The 18,794-nt window shown below is 38.0% G+C and overlaps 1 protein-coding gene across 12 annotated transcripts in view; it reads left to right on the top strand.

The window, feature by feature from the left end:
- The first annotated feature begins 731 nt into the window (after positions 1–731).
- Positions 732–18,794, top strand: part of FANCC (FA complementation group C) — a 222,985-nt gene continuing 204,922 nt past the window's right edge. For 10 of the 12 annotated variants that reach the window (XM_081151079.1, XM_081151087.1, XM_081151080.1 and 7 more), the window contains exon 1: positions 732–952. The gene's annotated coding sequence lies outside the window, so the exon portion shown is untranslated. Of the gene's footprint in view, positions 953–1,262; positions 1,331–6,353; positions 6,374–18,794 lie in introns of those variants that run through there. The other 2 variants (XM_081151084.1, XM_081151078.1) reach the window with 2 other exon arrangements.

The raw sequence follows: 18,794 nt of genomic DNA, 5'->3' as shown, positions 1-18,794 counted from the left end.
TGGGTATTCCTTCATCATAGAAGGCTGGGAGTGTTTGACTATTTTTATTGCATGCATACACTGCCTTGTGGGAAGTTTTTTTGAAAGCACCCCTTAAGTTGTAGTTTTATGACCACGAGGCATTGACTTAAAAAAAAATTGAAACTGAAGGTTAGGCTCCTCAATTATTATTACTTTACAATTTTAATATCTATGAGAAATCTTATGCACTACTAAATTCTAGAATAAAAAAAAATTTCACCAAGACAGGCTAATACTACTGCCATGAATGAGGTTTACAGAAAACGCTGTTTTCCATTTATTTAAGTGGTTTAAACACAGCTTTGAACTGATCTGAACTCAAACACTGTATGAACCTGATTGGCGGCGGGAGGGGGGTGTCATTAACTCAGGAAAGATTCTTTTTGTGTGTGTGACCACAGCTAGAAATCACATCTAGGCCTTGTTTAGCGGTTTTATCCCCTTGACAAACACTGCATTTGTCTTTAAAAAATCAAATTTCCAGTTTAACTCGCCTGCATGTGAACAGAGCGTTGAAAGAATCGAGCAACACCCCGATTAAAAAGCCCGGGTTTTCCTGCGCTGTCACCGCGGACTCCAGCCCAGCGGCAGCCGAGGGACACGACGGTGGCCGCGGCCGCCCCACGCGCCCTGGAACCCGCCCTCCGCGCCAACTTCCGGCCGGGCCCCCCGCCCCGCCCCCCCGCCCGAGATTCGCCGGCCTTTCCCGCGATGCCGCGGGGGCGCGTGGGGCGGCTCGCCAGGCCCCAGAGTGCACTGCGGGCGCGCGCGGCTCCACTGCCGAGCGACCGCGGGAAAATTCCAAAGGAGTCAAACTAAAACAGAAAAGCAGGGCGAGGCTAAGCCAAGTTTTCAAGCCACAGAATTCGGGCGGTGGCGTCCTTTCCGCCACTGCTCAAACTGCTGAAGCAGCTCTGGCGCGGACCACCGGGTAAGAGCGAGGCCGCAGGACCGGCGCGAAGGCGGCGGCTTCCCTGGGGGTCTGGCCGGCGCGTCAGCCAGGCGCGGGGGAGGGAGGGAAGACTCGCGAGAGCGGCCGCCGCGCTACGCCCCTGTAGGTGGGCGAGCGAGGCCAGCCGCGTGCAGGGGCGCGGGGGGAGGTGGGCAGGGGCCTGAGGTGGCGCCAGCCCGTGGGGGGGCGGGGTCGCCTGGGGGCGTGGCCAGAAGGCGGGGCGGGCCCAGGGGGTGGGGCCGGCGGAGGGGCCACGCGAAAGGGGGCTCCTGGAGACCTGGGCGCTGGGAGTCGGGTTCCGGTTCTTTTTGTTCACTGAGGCGGGCAGCTGTGTGCTCTTACAGGCGGGGCGCAGAGGTGAATTTCTTCGCCCGGGATCCCTGGAGGGTGTGAAAAGCTCGCCTCTTTTAACCCATCTCCATCTGCAGCTGGCTGCAAGGCCCCGCGCTGGAGGCCGGGCCCCGTTAGAGAAGCGCGTGGCTCCCTTCGGGCCTTTCATCCCGGAGGGGAGGAGGCCTCGGATGGGCTGTAGTATCCCCACAACTCTCAACGCCAGGCCAAATCCGGTCCAAAACCCTTGAAATATTTTTTTGGGGGGCGGAGGGTGTTGTTCGTTGACTTGCTTTTTTGTGTGTGTGGTTTTTTTTTACGTGGGCGTGTTAACTATCATGAACCCTCTGTGGTCGTCTTCTACCGACTCGAGATCTGGAGGGGAGGAAAAGATTTGGAGTTTTTGAAACAAAAGAAATTTGGGACCAGAATTTTAAGGAAAGAGGCCGAGCAATTTTCTGGCCAAGACCTCTGTGTGCCTGTGCTTTTTGTCCTAATCCGAAGCTTGGAAAGCTCCCTGGCTCCTGGGTTTGTTCTAAGCTGTGTCCCATTTAATGAATGCATCGTAACTGAAATGTGATTGATGTATCATTTATAGGAGGAACAGGGCACTTTTGGGCCACCCATCTTCAGCTATTTGGGGATGTCACTCACCTTCAGTGATGTGCGGCTCACAACATTTTCTCATTACTCCCCTCAAGAGGGGAGGAAAGGTTGTTACAAATGATAGAATTCATACCATGTGTTGGGATCATTTATTACATAAGTTTAGATAGAAAACATGTTCATTGTGACTTTGTCCATTAAACTTAAACCAAATTGATGTTTCAGTCTAACGTACTGTGCCAGATTCACATGGAAATAGGCACACATATACATTATTCATATACACATTCAAGAAAGACTGCATCAAAAAAGAATTGGCTTTTCCTAGTTATATCAAAGGCCCTTTTACCCCAGAGTAAAAGCTAGATCCTGCTTCTTTAGAATTGGGCTAATTATGCCTTGTTATATTACACATTTTAATTAATTTTTCATTATTCAGTCATATTCCTCTTGATTTCTTGAAAAAAATTTACTAAAGTTCCAGAGAAGAGAGGCAAACCTCTATATTAGAATTTTTTTCTTCTTTTCTTTAATAAAAAGCATTAACTTGATTGATTGGCTGGGTGTGGAAGATGTGTTGCTGTATGCATGTGAAACTGTGCATGTACATTTTAAAATAAATGGTATTTTAAACTAGTTCCATATTTCAGCAAGTAGTTCCAGTAACAATTATACAAATTTTGTATTTATGAAAACCAGCTACAGGGAGGCCAGCCTGGGCAGTAGAAAGTTGGATTGATTAGCTAGGCTGCATAGAGTGCCAGAGAAATCTCACATGTGTGGCTGTTCCAAGTTGGTAGTGGTGAAGCCTCAAATCAGGCTTGAAATCAGCACCAAATGGATTTATAAAATTTTATTTCTGGCTGAATAGGGTATGTATATTCTCTGCTCTTGTTTATGGATCCTGAATGACTGACTTTTTAAGGTAAAAGAATACCTGTAGAAGTACATTGAGTTTGCAGTGTTTTAATAAAAATGCAGAAGTACAGAAGGAAAAAGTTAAAATTCATCAGAAAAGATAGATAACAATGCAAATCTTTTATTTTCTATTAAATATCAAATCTTTTCTTTCTTTTTTCTTTTTTCTTTTTTTGGACTCAGTTTGGAAGAGACCTTGCAAAGTTATCTGGTTCATTCTCTTAGATTCTTCATAAACCCTTCTGGGTATGTAGAGATCATTTTCCTGTTAAGATCTCTAATATAGGAATATCTATAATCTTCCTGGTACCTTTCTGTAGTTATAAGAAGCTACAGTTCATATGGAAATCATCTTTTTGAAACAGTATACTCTGTTACCTAAAGACTTAAGTATCTTTTAGTAAATTTAGTAGATTTTTGGAATTGTGCAATGTTCACCTCAATTCAGCTTTGAAACATATGCATCACCATGACAAGTTTGTGTATGGAAGGTCATACTCAATCCTAGCGCTGGCTTTTAAGACCTCAGGCAACAATTAATTTGCTTTCTGTCTCTGTAGATTAGCCTTTCTTGGACATTTCACATAAATGAATTCATGAAATAAGTGCTGTCTTGTGTCTGGCCTCTTTCACTTAGCATAATGTTTTTGAGATTCATCTATGCTGTAGCATGTATCAGTAGTTTATTTGTTTACTTGCTGAATAGTATCCCCTTATGTAGATATACCACACTTTGTTTATCCACTCATTAGTTGATGGACACTTGAGTTGCTTCTATTTTTTGGCTAATATGAATAATGCTGCTTTGAGCATTTGTGTGCAAGTATTTGTGTGGACATATGTTTTCATTTTTCTTGAATAGATACCTGTGAATAGGATTGCTGGGTTGTAGAGTAAGTTCATGTTTAACTTTTAAGAAACTGCCAAATTGGCTGGACCATTTTATATTCCCTCCAGCAATATATGAAGTTTTCAGTCTTCTACATCTTCACTTTTTTTTTTAAAGGTTTCTTTTCCTTGTTTTTTTAAAAAAATTTTATTATTAGTAAATTATTTCTAGATTCTCATTTCTGTTTCAGTGATCTGTATTTTTATTATTATTATTTTTAATCTTCACCCAAGGACATGCTTATTGATTTTAGAGAGAGAAACATTGATATGAGAGAAAAATACCTTCCCGTAGATCAAATCTATAACCTAGGGATGTGCCCTGACTGGGAATGGAACCTGAAACCTTTTGGTGCACTGGGTGATGCTCCAACCAACTGAACCACACTGGTTAATTGTCTTTTCTTACAGCTATCCTAGTGGGTGTGAAGTAGTACCTTCTTGTAGTTTTAGTTTGCATTTTCAGATTGGCTAATGATATTGAACATATTTTCATGTGCTTATTATTATTAGCGATTCCTATGTCGTCTTTGAAATGTCTGTTGAAATCTTTCGTTCATTTTTTGCTTGGGTTGCCTATCTTATTATTAGATTTCTAAGTAGTCTTTGTGTATTCTGGATACAAACCCATTATCAGATACATGTTTTGCAAATAATTTCTCCCAGTCTGTTACTTGTCTTTTCCCTTTTTTTTTTTTTTAATGTTGCCTTTTGAAGCACAAAAATTTTTAATTTTGAGGAAGTCCAATTTATCAGTTTTCCTTTTCTTTGGATCATGCTGTAGATTTATGATCAGTTTCTGTTAAATTTTGTGTATGGTCTGAGATATGAGTCCAAATTCCTTATCATTTTGTATGTGGATATCCAGTTGTTTCAGTACTATTTGTTGAAAAGAAACCTCTCCTTTCTTCATTTAATTGCATTAGCACTTTTGTCAAAAATCAATTGGCCATAAAGTCTTTCTAGATTCTCATTTCTGTTTCAGTGATCTGTATGCCTGTTCTTAGACCAGCAGCATGCTGTCTTGATTATGGTAGCTTTATAGTAAAATTTGAAGTTGGTAGTATAATTTTTTCATTCCTTTTTTTCTTTTTCAAATTGTTTTGGCTATTCTGGGTTTCTGACATTTTCATATAAGTTTTAGTATCAGCTCATCATTTTTTCCAAAAAACCCCCTGCTGTGATGGATTTTAATTGAAATTGCATTGACTCTGTAGATCTGTTTGGGGGAGAATTGCCAACTTAACATGAACATGGAATGTCTTTCTGTTCATTTAGATCTTTAATTTCTTTCAGCCATGTTTTATAATTTTCATTATACAAGTCTTGCCCTTCTTTTGTTAACTTTCTTTTGAAGTATTTCATTTTTGATGCTATTGTGAATAGACTTTTTTCAAATTTCATTTTTGGGTTGTTCATTGCCAGTATATAAAAATACAGTTGATATTTGTGTATTAATCTTGTATCCTATAACCTTGTTTGATTATTACTTCATGCAAGTTTTGCTTTTTTGTGAATTCCTTAGAATTTTCTACATATACTATCATGTCATCTGTGAATATAGACAGTCTACTTCTCCCTTTGTATCTGGATGCCTTCCTCCCCCCCCCCCCTAGAATCTCTAGTATATTGTTGAATAGAAGTGGGGTGGGGGTAGGGTGAACATTTTTAACTTTTTCCTGATCTTAGGGAGAAAACATTTACTCTTTTACCAGTATCTGGTATGATGTTAGCCATAAGTTTTTCATACATGCTCTTTATCAGGTTGAGAAACTTTCCTTCTCTTCCTATAGAATAAATGTTGGATTTTGTCAGATGGTCTTCTGTATCTATTGAGATGACTGTGGTTTTGTTTATTCTAGTAATATAATTTATTACATTAATTGATTTTTTTTGCTTTTAAAAAAATTACAGAGGAAGTGGCTGGGAGGAGAAGCATCGACTTGTTCCACTTATTTATGTATTCATTCTTGTATGTGCCCTGACTGGGTATTGAACCTGCAACCTTGGTGTATCAGGACGGTGCTCTAACCAACTGAGCTACCCAGCCAGGACTGCGTTAATTGATTTTTGAATGTTATACTAACTTTGCGTTCCTGGATAAATCCCACTTGGTCATGGTATATAATTCTTTTTACATGTTACTGGATTTGGTTTAGTAATACTTTGTTTAGGATATTTGTGTCTATGTTCATGAGAAATATTGGTGGGTGATTTTCTTGTTATACCTTTGTCTGGCTTTGGTTTTATGGTAATACTGGTATGTTAGAATGAGTTGGGAAGTGTTCCCTCTTATATTTTCTAAAAGAGGTTATGAAGGATTAGTGTTATTTCTTTCTTTAAATATTTGATGGAATTCACCCATGAAGTTATCTGTTCCTGGATTTTCCTTTATGGGAAAGTTTTTAATTATAAATTAGGAACCAATTCTTCATTTCATTGATTTTATTTATTGTTTTTCTGTTTTCTATTTCACTGATTTCCACTCTAATCTTTTTTTTAAAATATGTTTTTATTGATTTCAGAGAGAGGAAGGAAGAGGAGAGAGAGAGAAAAAATCAGTGATGAGAGAGAATCATCGATTGGCTGCCTCCTGCACACCCCCTACTGGGGATCTAGCCTGAAACCTGGACGTGTGCCCTGACCGGGAATTGAACAGTGAGTGATCTCGAGGTTCATGGGGTCATGCTCTACCACTGAGCCACACCGGCCAGGCTCACTCTAATCTTTATTATATCTTTCCTTTTTCTTGCTTTGAGTATAGTTTGCTCTTCTTTTTCTAGTTTCTTAATGTAGAAGCTTAAGTTATTGATTTGTGACCTTTATTTTTTTCTAATGCAACTGTTTAAAGTTACAAATTTCTCTTTAAGCACTGTTTAAACAGCACCCCTCAGATTTTGATATGTTGTGTTTTTGTTTTCATTCAGCTCAAGATACTTTCTAATTTTCTTTGATTTCCTTTTTGACCCATTGGCCACCTAACAAGATAGAGCTATCCTTCTCATAAATGAACATGTTTTTACCCTTTCCAGAATGAGCAGATGCACAATCCCAAGAGTTACTGTATTTATTGCTGATTGTATTACTTTTCCAAATCAGCCATACATAGTCTCACTGAATATTCTGTTGCCTAAAGACTAAAATGTAATGTTAACTTCCAACAACTTGTATATAAAATGAAAATGGAAAGAAGAGAGAAAGCGGTTTGCTAACATGTATCAATACGTAAATATAGTACGCAAATATGCAAAACTACAGTCCTTGTTCATGTCATTAGCCACAGGGCCATAATCGACATCTATGGCTTCTTTCTCCTGTCGGTTTTGTGTTTCCTTTGTTCTCAGCTAGAGCCTTAGGTGATTGGGGTTTTTTACCGGGTGAATGATCAAATCTTTATCTGAGCTGTGATCCCACTCAAAAGAGGCAGCTTTACACAGGACTCTATAGATCAGTGAAAAGGCATATGTGTGTGTGGTATATGTTGCCTCCTGAATTAAAGTTCTACCCTAGTGTTGTGACTCTTTGCATGGTAGATGGTGCAAGGTGGAGCAGTTTATATATCATCTTGTAGAGGATATCTAACATGAACCAGACTGGGAATCAGCAAACTATGGCCTGTGGGCCTTATCTGGCCTACTGGTTGTTTTTGTAAGAATTTTTTTTTTTTTTTAAATATATCTCTATTGATTTCAGAGAGAGGAAAAGAGAGAGAGAGATAGAAACATCAAAGATGAGAGAGTCATTGATTGGCTGTCTCCTGCACGCCCCCGACTGGGGATGGATCCCGCAACCTGGGCATGTGCCCTGACTGGGAATCGATCCCCGATCGCCTGGATCCTAGGCGATGCTCAACCGCTGAGCCACGCCCAGCCGGGCAAGAATTTTTTTTATTGTTGGCAACATTACAGATATTCCCAATTCCTGCTGCCCCTTTCCACCTCTACCCAACACCTGTCTCCTCCCAGGCCTTCATCACACTATTGTCTATGTCCATGGGCTATACATAAATGCATATATGGTGTCCTGGCCCTCCTTCTCCTCTCTCAGATCCCTCAGTCTGTTCCATGCATCTGTGTCTGTGGACCTATTTTGTTCGTCAGTTTATTTTGTTTATTAGATTCTACATATGTGTGAGGTCATGTGATACTTGTCTTTCTCTGACTGGCTTATTTCGCTTAGCATAATACTTTCCAAGTCCATCCATGTTGTCCCAAAGGATAAGAAATCCTTTTTGACAGCTGCATAGTATTCCACGGTGTAAATGTCCCATAGCTTTTTTATCCATTCATGTACTGATGGGTACTTGGGCTGTTTCCAGATCTTAACTATTGTAAATAACACTACTATGAACATAGGGGTGCATATATTCTTTCAAATTGGTGTTTTAGGATTCTTAGGACATATTCCCAGAAGTGGGATTGCTGGGTCAAAAGGCAGTTCCACTTTTAATTTTTTGAGGAAGCTTCATACTGTTTTCCACAGTGGCTGCACCAGTCTGAATTCCCACCAGCAGTGTACTAGGGTTCTCTTTTCTCCACATCCTCAACAGCACTTGTTGTTTGTTGATTTATTGATGGTAGGCATTCCAGCAGGTGTGAGGTGATACCTCATTGTAGTTTTAATTTGCATCACTCTGATGATTAGTGACCTTGAGCATTTTTTCATGTCTGTTGGCCATCTATATGTCCTCTTTGGAGAAGTGTTTGTTCAGGTCCTTTGCTCATTTTTTAATTGGATTTTTTGTCTTCCTGGTGTTGAGTTGTGTAAGTTCTTTATATTTTTTGGAAATTAATCCCTTATCAGATATGTTATTGGCAAATATGTTCTCCTCCCATACAATGGGAAGATGGTTTCTTTTGCTGTTCAAAGCTTTTTAAAAATTTCATGTAGTCCTGTTTGTTTATTTTTTTCCTGTGTTTCTCTTACCCTACCTAGGAGATGTATCAGCAATAATACTGCTATGTGAGAAGTCTGAGATTTTAGTGCCTATGTTTTCTTTTAGATTTTTATGGTTTCACAACTTACATTTAAGTCTTTTACCCATTTTGAATTTATTGTTGTATATGGTATAAGTTGGTGGTCTAGTTTCATTTTTTGTATGTACCCTTCCAGTTTTCCCAACACCTTTTATTGAATAGATTGTCTTACCACCATTGTATGCTCTTGCCTCCTTTGTCAATTATTAATTAACCATAAATGTGTGGGTTGATTTCTGGGCTATCTGTTGTGTTCCATTGGTCTGTATGCCTGTTCTTATGCCAGTACCAGGCTGTTTTGATTACAAATGCCTTGTAGTATGGTTTGATATCAGGTATTGTGATCCCTCCAACTTTGTTCTTTCTCATGGTTGCTGCAGCTATTTGGGGTCTTTTTGGTTCCATATAAGTTTTTTGTATTTTTTCTAGTTTTGTGAAATAGGCCATTGGTATTTTAATAGGAATTGCACTGAATCTGTAGATTGCTTTGGATAGTATGGACATTTTAATGATGTTAATTTTTCCATTCCATGAACATGGTATATGCTTCCACTTGTTGGTATCTTCCTTAATTTCTTTCTTCAGTGTTGTATAATTCTCTGAGTACAGGTCTTTTCCTCCTTGGTTAAATTTATTCCTAGGTACCTTATTTATTTTGTTGCAATAGTAAATGGGGATGTTTTCTTAGTTTCTCTTTCTGATAGTTCATTATTGGTATATAAAAATGCCATCAATTTCTGGATGTTGATTTTGTATCCTGCAACTTTGCCAAATTTGTATATTAGATCTAGTTGTTTTTTGGTAGAGTATGATGTTGGTTGTAGATTTTTTTATACAGTGGTAGCTTGTTTTTCGAACGTCTCTGTTGATGAACATTTTGATTTATGAACGCTGTAAACCTGGAAGTAAATGCCAGACTGATCCATCATCTTTGCTTCCAACTTCCTAAAGAAATAGAGAGTGGTGGGAGTATTTAGCCTACGAATTTTCTTGAATTGTGAAAATAAAGCCTAGAGTTACTGCCGCTTCTGTATGACACAAGGTAGGTGAAGATATGTCAGGCTTTCTATAGTGATGAATTGGGCTTTTATATTTCCTTTGTTCCTTCCCAGGCTTCTGAAAATTAGAAACAATACAGGTACCTCAGAAAGGGGGGTTAGGAAGTAGGAGGGAAGGGGAAAGGAACTGGGCTGTGGTCAGTGTTATGGCATCCAGTGGGCAGGGCCCAGGTGACCTCACTCTATATCTGTCTTACTATACTTCACAATACCTTTTACCTCATGGTTTTCATTTTTCAGATTCCGGGGACTTTTTTCTTTCTCCTCTAGAGGCCCAATACTGATTTTGTAATAAAAAAATATATGACATATAAGTATTTTATTTAAATTTAATCTATTTTAGCAGAATATGAGATCTGGAGTCTGGACTCAGGTCACTACCCATACAACAGTTGAGACTGCTGTTTTTCACAGGCAGGACGAGTAGGGCTCTGTGATCCCTTACCTGGTCAGGTTTGAAGGTATGCAGTTGCTAAACTGTTTTCCTTCTGTCATAGGAATTTGGAGGTACTATTTACCTTAGTGACTTCCAACTTACCTTAGTGACTTCCAGCTTCCTCCTGGGCTGTTTCCTTTTAGTTGTTGTTTATTTAAAGCAATCACACTATAAGTCCTTTTGTACTTACCCTAACCTTGTCTCTCTGATTCTGCTTGTACGTTTAGGTGCTATTCTCATAGATTTCCTTATCAACCCTTGATTCCTTGATGATCAATTTTGGTTCTGAATACTTACGTTTCCTCTGTCCTTATGCACTCTAGTTCATACTGTTGTGTTATGTGTGTGAGCCTTATTTCCACAACTCACAGCAAGCTTCTTCAGGATTGTTGATTTTTGTTGGGTGCCTACCCAGTATCCTTTCCTCCTTTCCTCCTTCTTAATAGGGCCTATATTTTCTTTGGGTAGTCACCATTATGTAGACTTCAGGGAACACTGGTCAACTTTGGGATTGACTCTGATTGGCTTAAAACAATCTTTCTAAAAATAAGCAATAAAATTTTCATGGTCACAGTCATTGGTTAGAATGGGCATAACTTTAAGCAAGTCCAGTTTGAATACATATGAAATCTCTTACTTGGGATGCCAGAATTGAAATCTCTTACTTGGGATGCACTTTTGGGTGATATGGTATGTAATATGACTCCTGTAATGACTGAGCTATTTTGCTGTTATGAGGAGAGCGTGATTGGAGAGATGGGTCAACTATGGAGTCTGCCCTATCTCTGGACTTGCCAGTTTCTTGAAACAGTAAATTCTTTTTATTGTTCAGCCAGATTTGAATGGTGTGGCAGAGACATTTACTGCTTAGCCCTAGCTTTCTGAACTTGGAGTACTCAAACATGACCTTGTCCAACATGAGTTATGATGATTTCATATCCTATTCCTACAGATCAGAATTTGTAATAAAAGACTATTAGAATGTATTTTTGGGCATTTCCAATTTCAAATGAGATCTAATTACTGCTTTTATTTGATGCTGTTTGCTATGTATCTGTAATTATAGGCCTTAAGATGGAGTAACCCTATATTAGTGGTATAAAAGCATGACATTTTATTTATTAAGTAGAATTTTCTGCAGTATTTGGCACCCAGAAGAATATTCTGTTGATGATTCTGACTAGCACCATTAGATTTCTTAGTCATTACATTAAAAATGTTGGCAGAGCTAGTGAAAGTTTTGCTTGCTGATAAGTATTTTGATGAATTGATATTTTTGAAACTATGTAGACCAGTTTTAGCAATAACAAACAAAAATATTTTCTGTGAAATACTGTAATAATTGATTTTATTATAAAATGTAGTGATTGTAAGTTAAGATAAGTGCAATGGAAAATATCTTGAATTTTGGTAGTAACATTCTTTGGAGATATAAAAAGCTAGAAATTTATTTCATTATATGAAAGTTTTTGGTATCTCTGTTTAATTTTTCAAGTGTGTTCTGTACATATCTAATGTATGCCTAACACTGTACTAAATCCTTTTAGTTTGAAAAGAATTAAAGTCTAATTTGTTTAATTTTAAAATAATTTGAGTTTTTAAAGAACAAAATGGTAAAAATGGGACAAGTTTTATAAAATATTCTTATACTTGATCAGAACCATCTTTGGTTATGTTGTTTTGTGACTACAGTGGCTATGACTAACTGACTACACATTAATTATTTTTAAAAACATTTTTATTGAGGTATATTGTTACATAGTAAGCTACACATTGTTAAAAACACATCAAATTATGCCCCTTAACATATGAATACAGCCTTGAAACCATCACCACAATTAAGATAAGGAACACATATCACCCTCTGCCCCCAATTTCCTAGTATCCCCTTTTTACCCTCCTATTCCACTCCGCCCTATGCGCCCTCCATTCCCAGGCAATCACTAATCTGCTTTCTGTCATTACAAATTAATTTGCAGTTTGTTACATTTTATACAAATGGAATCAGACAGTATGTACTCTTTTTTGTGTGTCTGTCTTTTCTCACTTAATACAATTGTTTTGAGATTGTCCATGTTGTAGCAGGTATTAGTAGTTTATTCCTTTTTATTGCTGAATAATATTTCACTGTTTGGATATAGCAGAGTTTATCTTTAAGCGTCTGATGGACATTTGGATAGTTTCCACTTTTTATCTACACAATAAAACTGTTGTGAATATTTAAGTACAAGTCTTTGTATGGACATATGCTTTTATTTCTCTTGGGTAAAAATCTAGGAGTGGAAAGGCTAGATTGTAGGGTAGGTGAAAGTTTAATTTTTTAGGAAATTGCTAAACTGTTTTGAAAGTTGTTATACTATTTTATATTTACACCAGCAGTGTATGAGGGTTTCCAGTTGCCGTACATCCTCATGAATACTTGGTATTGGTTAGTCTTTTAGCCGCTATTCAATATGGGTGTGTAGTGATATCTCATAGTAATTTTTTAAAAATATATATTTTTATTGATTTTAAAGAGAGAGGAAGGGAGAAGGATAGAGAGATAGAAGCATTAGTGAGAGAGAGATATCACATTGATCAACTGCCTTCTGCAGGTCACTTACTGGGGATTGAGCCCACAACCCAGGCAGGTGCCCTGACCAGGAATTGAACTGGGCACCTCTTGGATCATGGGTTGATGCTCAACCACTGAGCCATGCTGGTTGGGCTCATAGTAATTTTAAGTTGTGTTTCTGTGATGCAAGTCCTTTGTCAGGTACAGTTTGAAAATATTTTCTTCCCAGTCTGTGGCTTACCTTTTCATTTTCATAATGGGTATCTTTTGAAGAAGAAGGAGTTTTCATTTTGATGAAGTAGTTTATTGATTATTTTACTTTAAAATTTGTGCCTTTTGTTTGTGCTCTAATTAAGAAATCTTGCCTAACCCACAGTTGATAAGATTTTCTCCTATGTTTTCTTTTAGAGATTTTATAATTTTAGCTCTTACATTTTAGATCTTTGATCCATTTTGAGTTCATCTTTATGTATTGCATGAGGAAAGGATTCAGTTCATTTTTTAATATATAGCCTTCCAAGTGTTCCAGCACTGTTTCTTGAAAAGATTAGTCTTTCTTTGTTGAATTGCCTTAGAACCTTGTCAAAAATCACACAATATAGGTGTAGCTGTATTTCTGAACTCTTTCTTTTTCTGTTTCAATGGATCTATATACATGTCTATGTGCCTCAAATACAATAGCCTTTTAATAAGACTTGGAATCAGGTAGTTTAAATCCTCCAACTTTGTTCTTTTCAAAGTTGTTTGGCTATTTTAGGTTAGTTACATATACATTTTAGAATCAGTTTGTCCATATCTCCAAAAACCCTCCTGAGATTTTGATTGGGATTGCATTGTATCTGTAGATCCCAGTAGGAGAATTGATAGGTTACCAAAATTGAGTTCAAGTAATTCATTCTTTCATCATTAAGTATGTTAGCTGTAGGTTTTTGTAGATCTCTTTTATCAGGTTGAGGAAATTTCCCTGTATTCCTAGTTTGATGAGAGTTTTGTTTTTTTAAATCATGAATGGGCATTAATTTTTATGACATGCTTTTTCTGCCTCTGTCGAGGTACATTCTCATTCTTGGAGATTCTGTCCTTATTTAACTTTCGCTGCCTTTGCAGTACTTTTGGGGTTGTTTTCCACAGTTGTCATTTGTTTTGGAATCGAAGCGATAGTGTTCGTAGTGGGGTTCAAAGACATTGCTTTAGCATTTGTCAACCAACTCTTGAGGGACAGTAATCTTCAAACTTTTGATGCCTAGATTCTTAGTTGGCTGAGACATCTATATACTTATTTAGGCATCTATTTAATAAATATTGAACACCATATTAGTCTAAGTAAATGCTAGTTGTGGTAACAACTCGTAAATCTCAGTGGCTTAACATAATGCTAATTTTTGCTGATGTCACAGCCGCCTGTCTGTTAGATGTCTCCTTTGTTCAGTTTTCCTTGGTGCAAATTCTTTTGCAGTCTCTACTTGGCTCCCTCCATTTTCTGGCTGCACTGACTCTGAAGTCTTTATTTCCTGCCTTGTGTGTTGGAAGAGAAGGTAGAGCACAGCACAGGATATTTCTAAGGCCAGACCTGGAAGTAGTATATATCACTTATGCCCTCGTTCCTTTGGCCAGAACTTAAATCATATGGCCAGCCTAACTAATGAGGAGCTGGGAAATCCTCAGGTGTCCCCAGGTGTGGAGAGCACTGTTAAATTCTGTCACACACACCTATGATGTGTCAGGCACAGTGCTAGGTGATATAACACTAAGCAAAACAGACTTGGTTCCTGCTCTGGAGGAGGTGTCTTTCAGAATGGTTGAGGGAGGGGGCTGTCATGGCATCTTTGGGTATTTGGCAAAAGAAGATTGCTTAGTGTCCTCCATTTGCCGTTGGCTGGATAATTTCTCTTGCTTGACAAAATTAAGGCAGTCATTTTCATAAGAAAACAGCAAACCCCGCTGAATGCATTAACGCGCATCGTAGTATAATTGAAGCATTAAAAAAAGGTACCGAAGTTCTTTTCAACCTTGTCACGCTATTTTAAATAGATCTATGTAAAATAAACATGGTAGAGATGATAAAGCAGAGACCAGATCTCCTTGGCAGATATGTTTTGTATGGTTTGCATGATGCTTTTTTGTTTGTTTCTTTTTAATCTTTACCCAAGGTTATGTTTTTATTGATTCGAGAGAGAGAGGAAGGGGGAGAGAGAGAAAGAAACAGCAATCTGGGAGAGAAACATCAGTCGGTTGCCTCCCATGCTCGCCTCGACTGGATCTCGAGCCTGCAGCCTGGGTGTGTCCCCTCACCAGGAGTCTAACCCGCAGCCTTCTGCTGAGTGGGACAGCGCTCCAGCTGACTGAGCCGCCGGCCAGAGGTGGCTCGCATGATGTTTTAAGATTCTTTCGAATCATTTACTAACATTTAAACACTAAACAATTTTACCTTAAAACTCCATATTTTCAATTTTTATTTTTAAAAATAAAAACACTAAATCTGACTTCTCTTTTGGCCATAGCTGCCTGGAACTAAGTTCTGGTTGTCTTCTGTGGATGGTGCTATGTCTTCCAGTTGCCTCAAGCCCATCAGGTTGCTTTACTTTACCTTATCCATTGTGGACATTTGAATTTATGACCTTTTTTTAAAGTAATTTACTAACTTTTGAATCATTTTGAAATGCATTCAGTTGTCAAACCAACACTGAGGGGAAAAAATGGGTAGGCACTTCAGAACAAATGTATCATACATACGGGAGGAATTACTATACTAATATATGTTCTCTGGCTAGTTCAAAGTTTCATACTTGTAGGAAAAAAGCTTATTATTATTCCTTAACAATAATATACCACATACCCTTTAGATGTCAGCGCTTTTGTTCTATTGATTTTTTAAAAAATTTTATTTTATTTTACTTTTACTTCTTTTGGTTTCTTGGTTCATTTCTAACATTACTTTCGTCATAAGACCTAGTAAATGTGTTTCACACTTTCCAAATTACTTTCATATAGATTGCATGTGGTTCTTACAGTAACCATATGTGCCAGGGCAAGGCAGGCGTTAAAAAAAAAAGAGTAGAGTGGAGCTTTTTCAGAAAAATTTAATTTGGACCTGGATTAGGGGCTTCCTGAGAGATTCCTCTAAAAGAGGATAGCTGCTGAAGAACTTCTGGGGTTAATTCTGTTTGTTCAGCTTTTAAATATGTCTCAATTATTATGACATGCTAACCGTTTCAGTTACTAAAAGAGCCGAACATTTCTGGTTACCCAGACTCAACTGAATTTAGGAGAAAACATTCACCTTCAACAATATCTTCTTTTTGAAATGTTTACAGAGAAGGAAACAGAGGTTAGTGACAAAGCTGCTGTTACCTGGGGAAGTCAAACTCTTGTCTGGTGTTCTTTTCATTGCGCCAGCAGCCCCATGTCCAAGGGTTGTGGTGGCTTCTCATTGGAACATTCTTTTCTTTTTTTATATATATTTCTTTATTGATTTCAGAGAGAGGAAAGGAGAGGGAGAGAGAGAGATAGAAACATCAATGATGAGAGAGTCATTGATCGAGCCCACAACCCGGGCATATGCCCTGACTGGCAATCGAACGCGGATCGCCTGGATCCTAGGTCGACGCTCAGTCGCTGAGCCACGCCCGGCCAGGCCCCATTGGAACATTCTTAAGCAAGCCTTGGCAGGCTTTCTAGTTGCATCTTTCTACTGTGTAAATAGAAGTATTAGAAGAAATGTAATTTTTTAATACTGCCTAACCATTTTCTGCTTGGTTATGTGCCCTGAGACCCTCAATGAGTGCCAGCAAACAAATTAGATCCACAGTGTATTTGATATGCATATCTTTTCCCCAAACAAAATTTGAATTCCACAGACACAAATTGAGTCATTTTCCAAATGTTTGTATATGAATGGAAGGTTTTGTCCTATCCTTCTGTAACCAATACCATAGAACTTTTGAAGGTCCATGATGCATTTGTTGTACAATGTTAATCCAAAACAAAACTTTATTCTGACTAAACTTGTAGCTATGGAGAGGTACCAAACTCATTTCCATTGATCAGTACAACATGTTTGTACCAACCAGATCTAAAAACTGCATAAAGGAGTGCCATGCTGTAAAGACCGTATTATAGTTGTAAACACAAGTGCAGCTGTTACAAATCTAGCAAAACCTCAGATTAAACAATTTAAAATTTACTGAAGATGACATTCCAGACCCATTTTTCATAATATAAACACTCTGGGCCATGCCTTTGAAATGAGTGGGACTGTCATTAATATTAATGCCACTGAATTCAAGGCTGGGAAGTCATTTCTTTTTGAGCTTTATTTTCGCTCCTAATTTTGGAATAAAATATGCTTTTAAAAAGCCTGAAGTATGGCATGTTTATTCATAGCCTGAAAAAAATGTGATCCTGTTGCTTTTGAATTGTAGGAATGCAAAAATACGCTGTATTTTATCCTTTATGATCTTTTAAGTTAAATGAATTTGTTAGTTACTTTGGCAAAAATGAGCTATTAATGGAATCTAATTGCATTGGTCAATTAAAAAAATAAAAAGACACTAAACTAGTTGATATTTTAGGGTTGTATTAGTTTGACATTTTAGCTTCATTTAAGGAAATAATCTTATTTTCAATGGTTTTGAGCATGTTTCTTTATGGTCCTATCTTTCAGCTAGCCCAGGATGGGCCAGCCTTCAATGTCTGCACCTCTCATTTGTTTTGCTTCTCATTTCCTATTTAGTGGGATGACTGGTGAGGCATCAGTTTGGTCTAGAGCTACTCTAGAAAATGTTGTGCTCTGATTTCCTATAAAACCTTGTATGATTTTTACCAAATTTAAGAGTACAAAGGGTCCACTAGAAGCTCTTTGAATGGAATGAACTAGGCAAGATGATTTTGGGGTGGGGGGCAGGGAGGTGATTTTGTTTTTGTTTGCTTGTACATTTTAAAATTTGTTTTGACTTTACTGATTTGCTTCACTGGACTTTTGGAGAAGCCTCTAAATTGGGTAATAGAGCAGTTAAATGATCCTTGATTAAAAAGAGCAACATTTATCAAAAGAAGTTGGTTGAATCTCATTTACATTTGTTCTTTTATTTTTATTAAATGTTTCTCTGATCAGGAGAGTTGAAGCCAACTATTGCCAAGTACCATGTTGTAACCTGAAGTTGGTAATTGTGTAAGCACATAGCTGATAAGGTAATCTCTTATTCAGAAGAACTTTGGCTATTTCTTTTTTTAAAATTTTTATTTATTGATTTTTTTAGGGGGAGAGAGACAGACAGACATCTGTTTGTTGTTCCACCTATTTATGCATTATTGGTTGATGCTTGTATGTGCCCTGACCCGGGATCCAACCCCCAACTTTGGCATATTAGGATGACACTCTAACCAACTGAGTTACCCTACCAGGGCTAGAACTTCAGGTATTTCTATTAGCATAGGACAGTGATTTTCAACCGGTGTGCCACAAGACTGTCAAAACATGCAATACCTGACTATTTAGTCAGGGGCACAGACCTCTTTTCCCTTAGATTGTCAAATAAAAAAAATGACAACAGCCAGCACAACAACGCACTGTCTTAAATCATAAATATATAGGTCATATAATAAAGTGCATCTAATCGGTCATGTCGCATAATATGGTTGTGTTTGACTGGTTAATTTGTGGTACCAGAAATCCTTATATACAAGTACAGGCACCTAACTTTCTAAAAAGTCACCTTGGAGCAAAAGGTATAGGTAATTTGTCTGTGTGTGTGTGTGTGTGTGTGTGTGTGTGTGTGTGTGTGTGTGTGTGTAAATCAGTCAAAATTATACCTATTTTTGCCTGGCCGGGCGTGGTTCAGCAGTTGAGCATCGACCTAGGATCCAGGAGATTGCGGTTTGATTCCTGGTCAGGGCACATGCCTGGGTTGCGGGCTTGATTGCCAGTTGGGGGCGTGCAGAAGGCAGCCGATCAATGACTCTCTCATCATTAATGTTCCTGTCTCTCTCTCCCCATCCCTTCCTCTCTCTGAAGTCATTAAAGATATATATATATTTTTAAAAATTATACCTATTA

The sequence above is a fragment of the Miniopterus schreibersii genome (genome assembly GCF_964146895.1).
Source record: "Miniopterus schreibersii genome assembly, chromosome: 11".
Lineage (NCBI taxonomy): Eukaryota > Metazoa > Chordata > Mammalia > Chiroptera > Miniopteridae > Miniopterus > Miniopterus schreibersii.
Note: the sequence above shows the minus strand (reverse complement) of the source record. Positions and strands in the feature narration are given on the sequence as shown.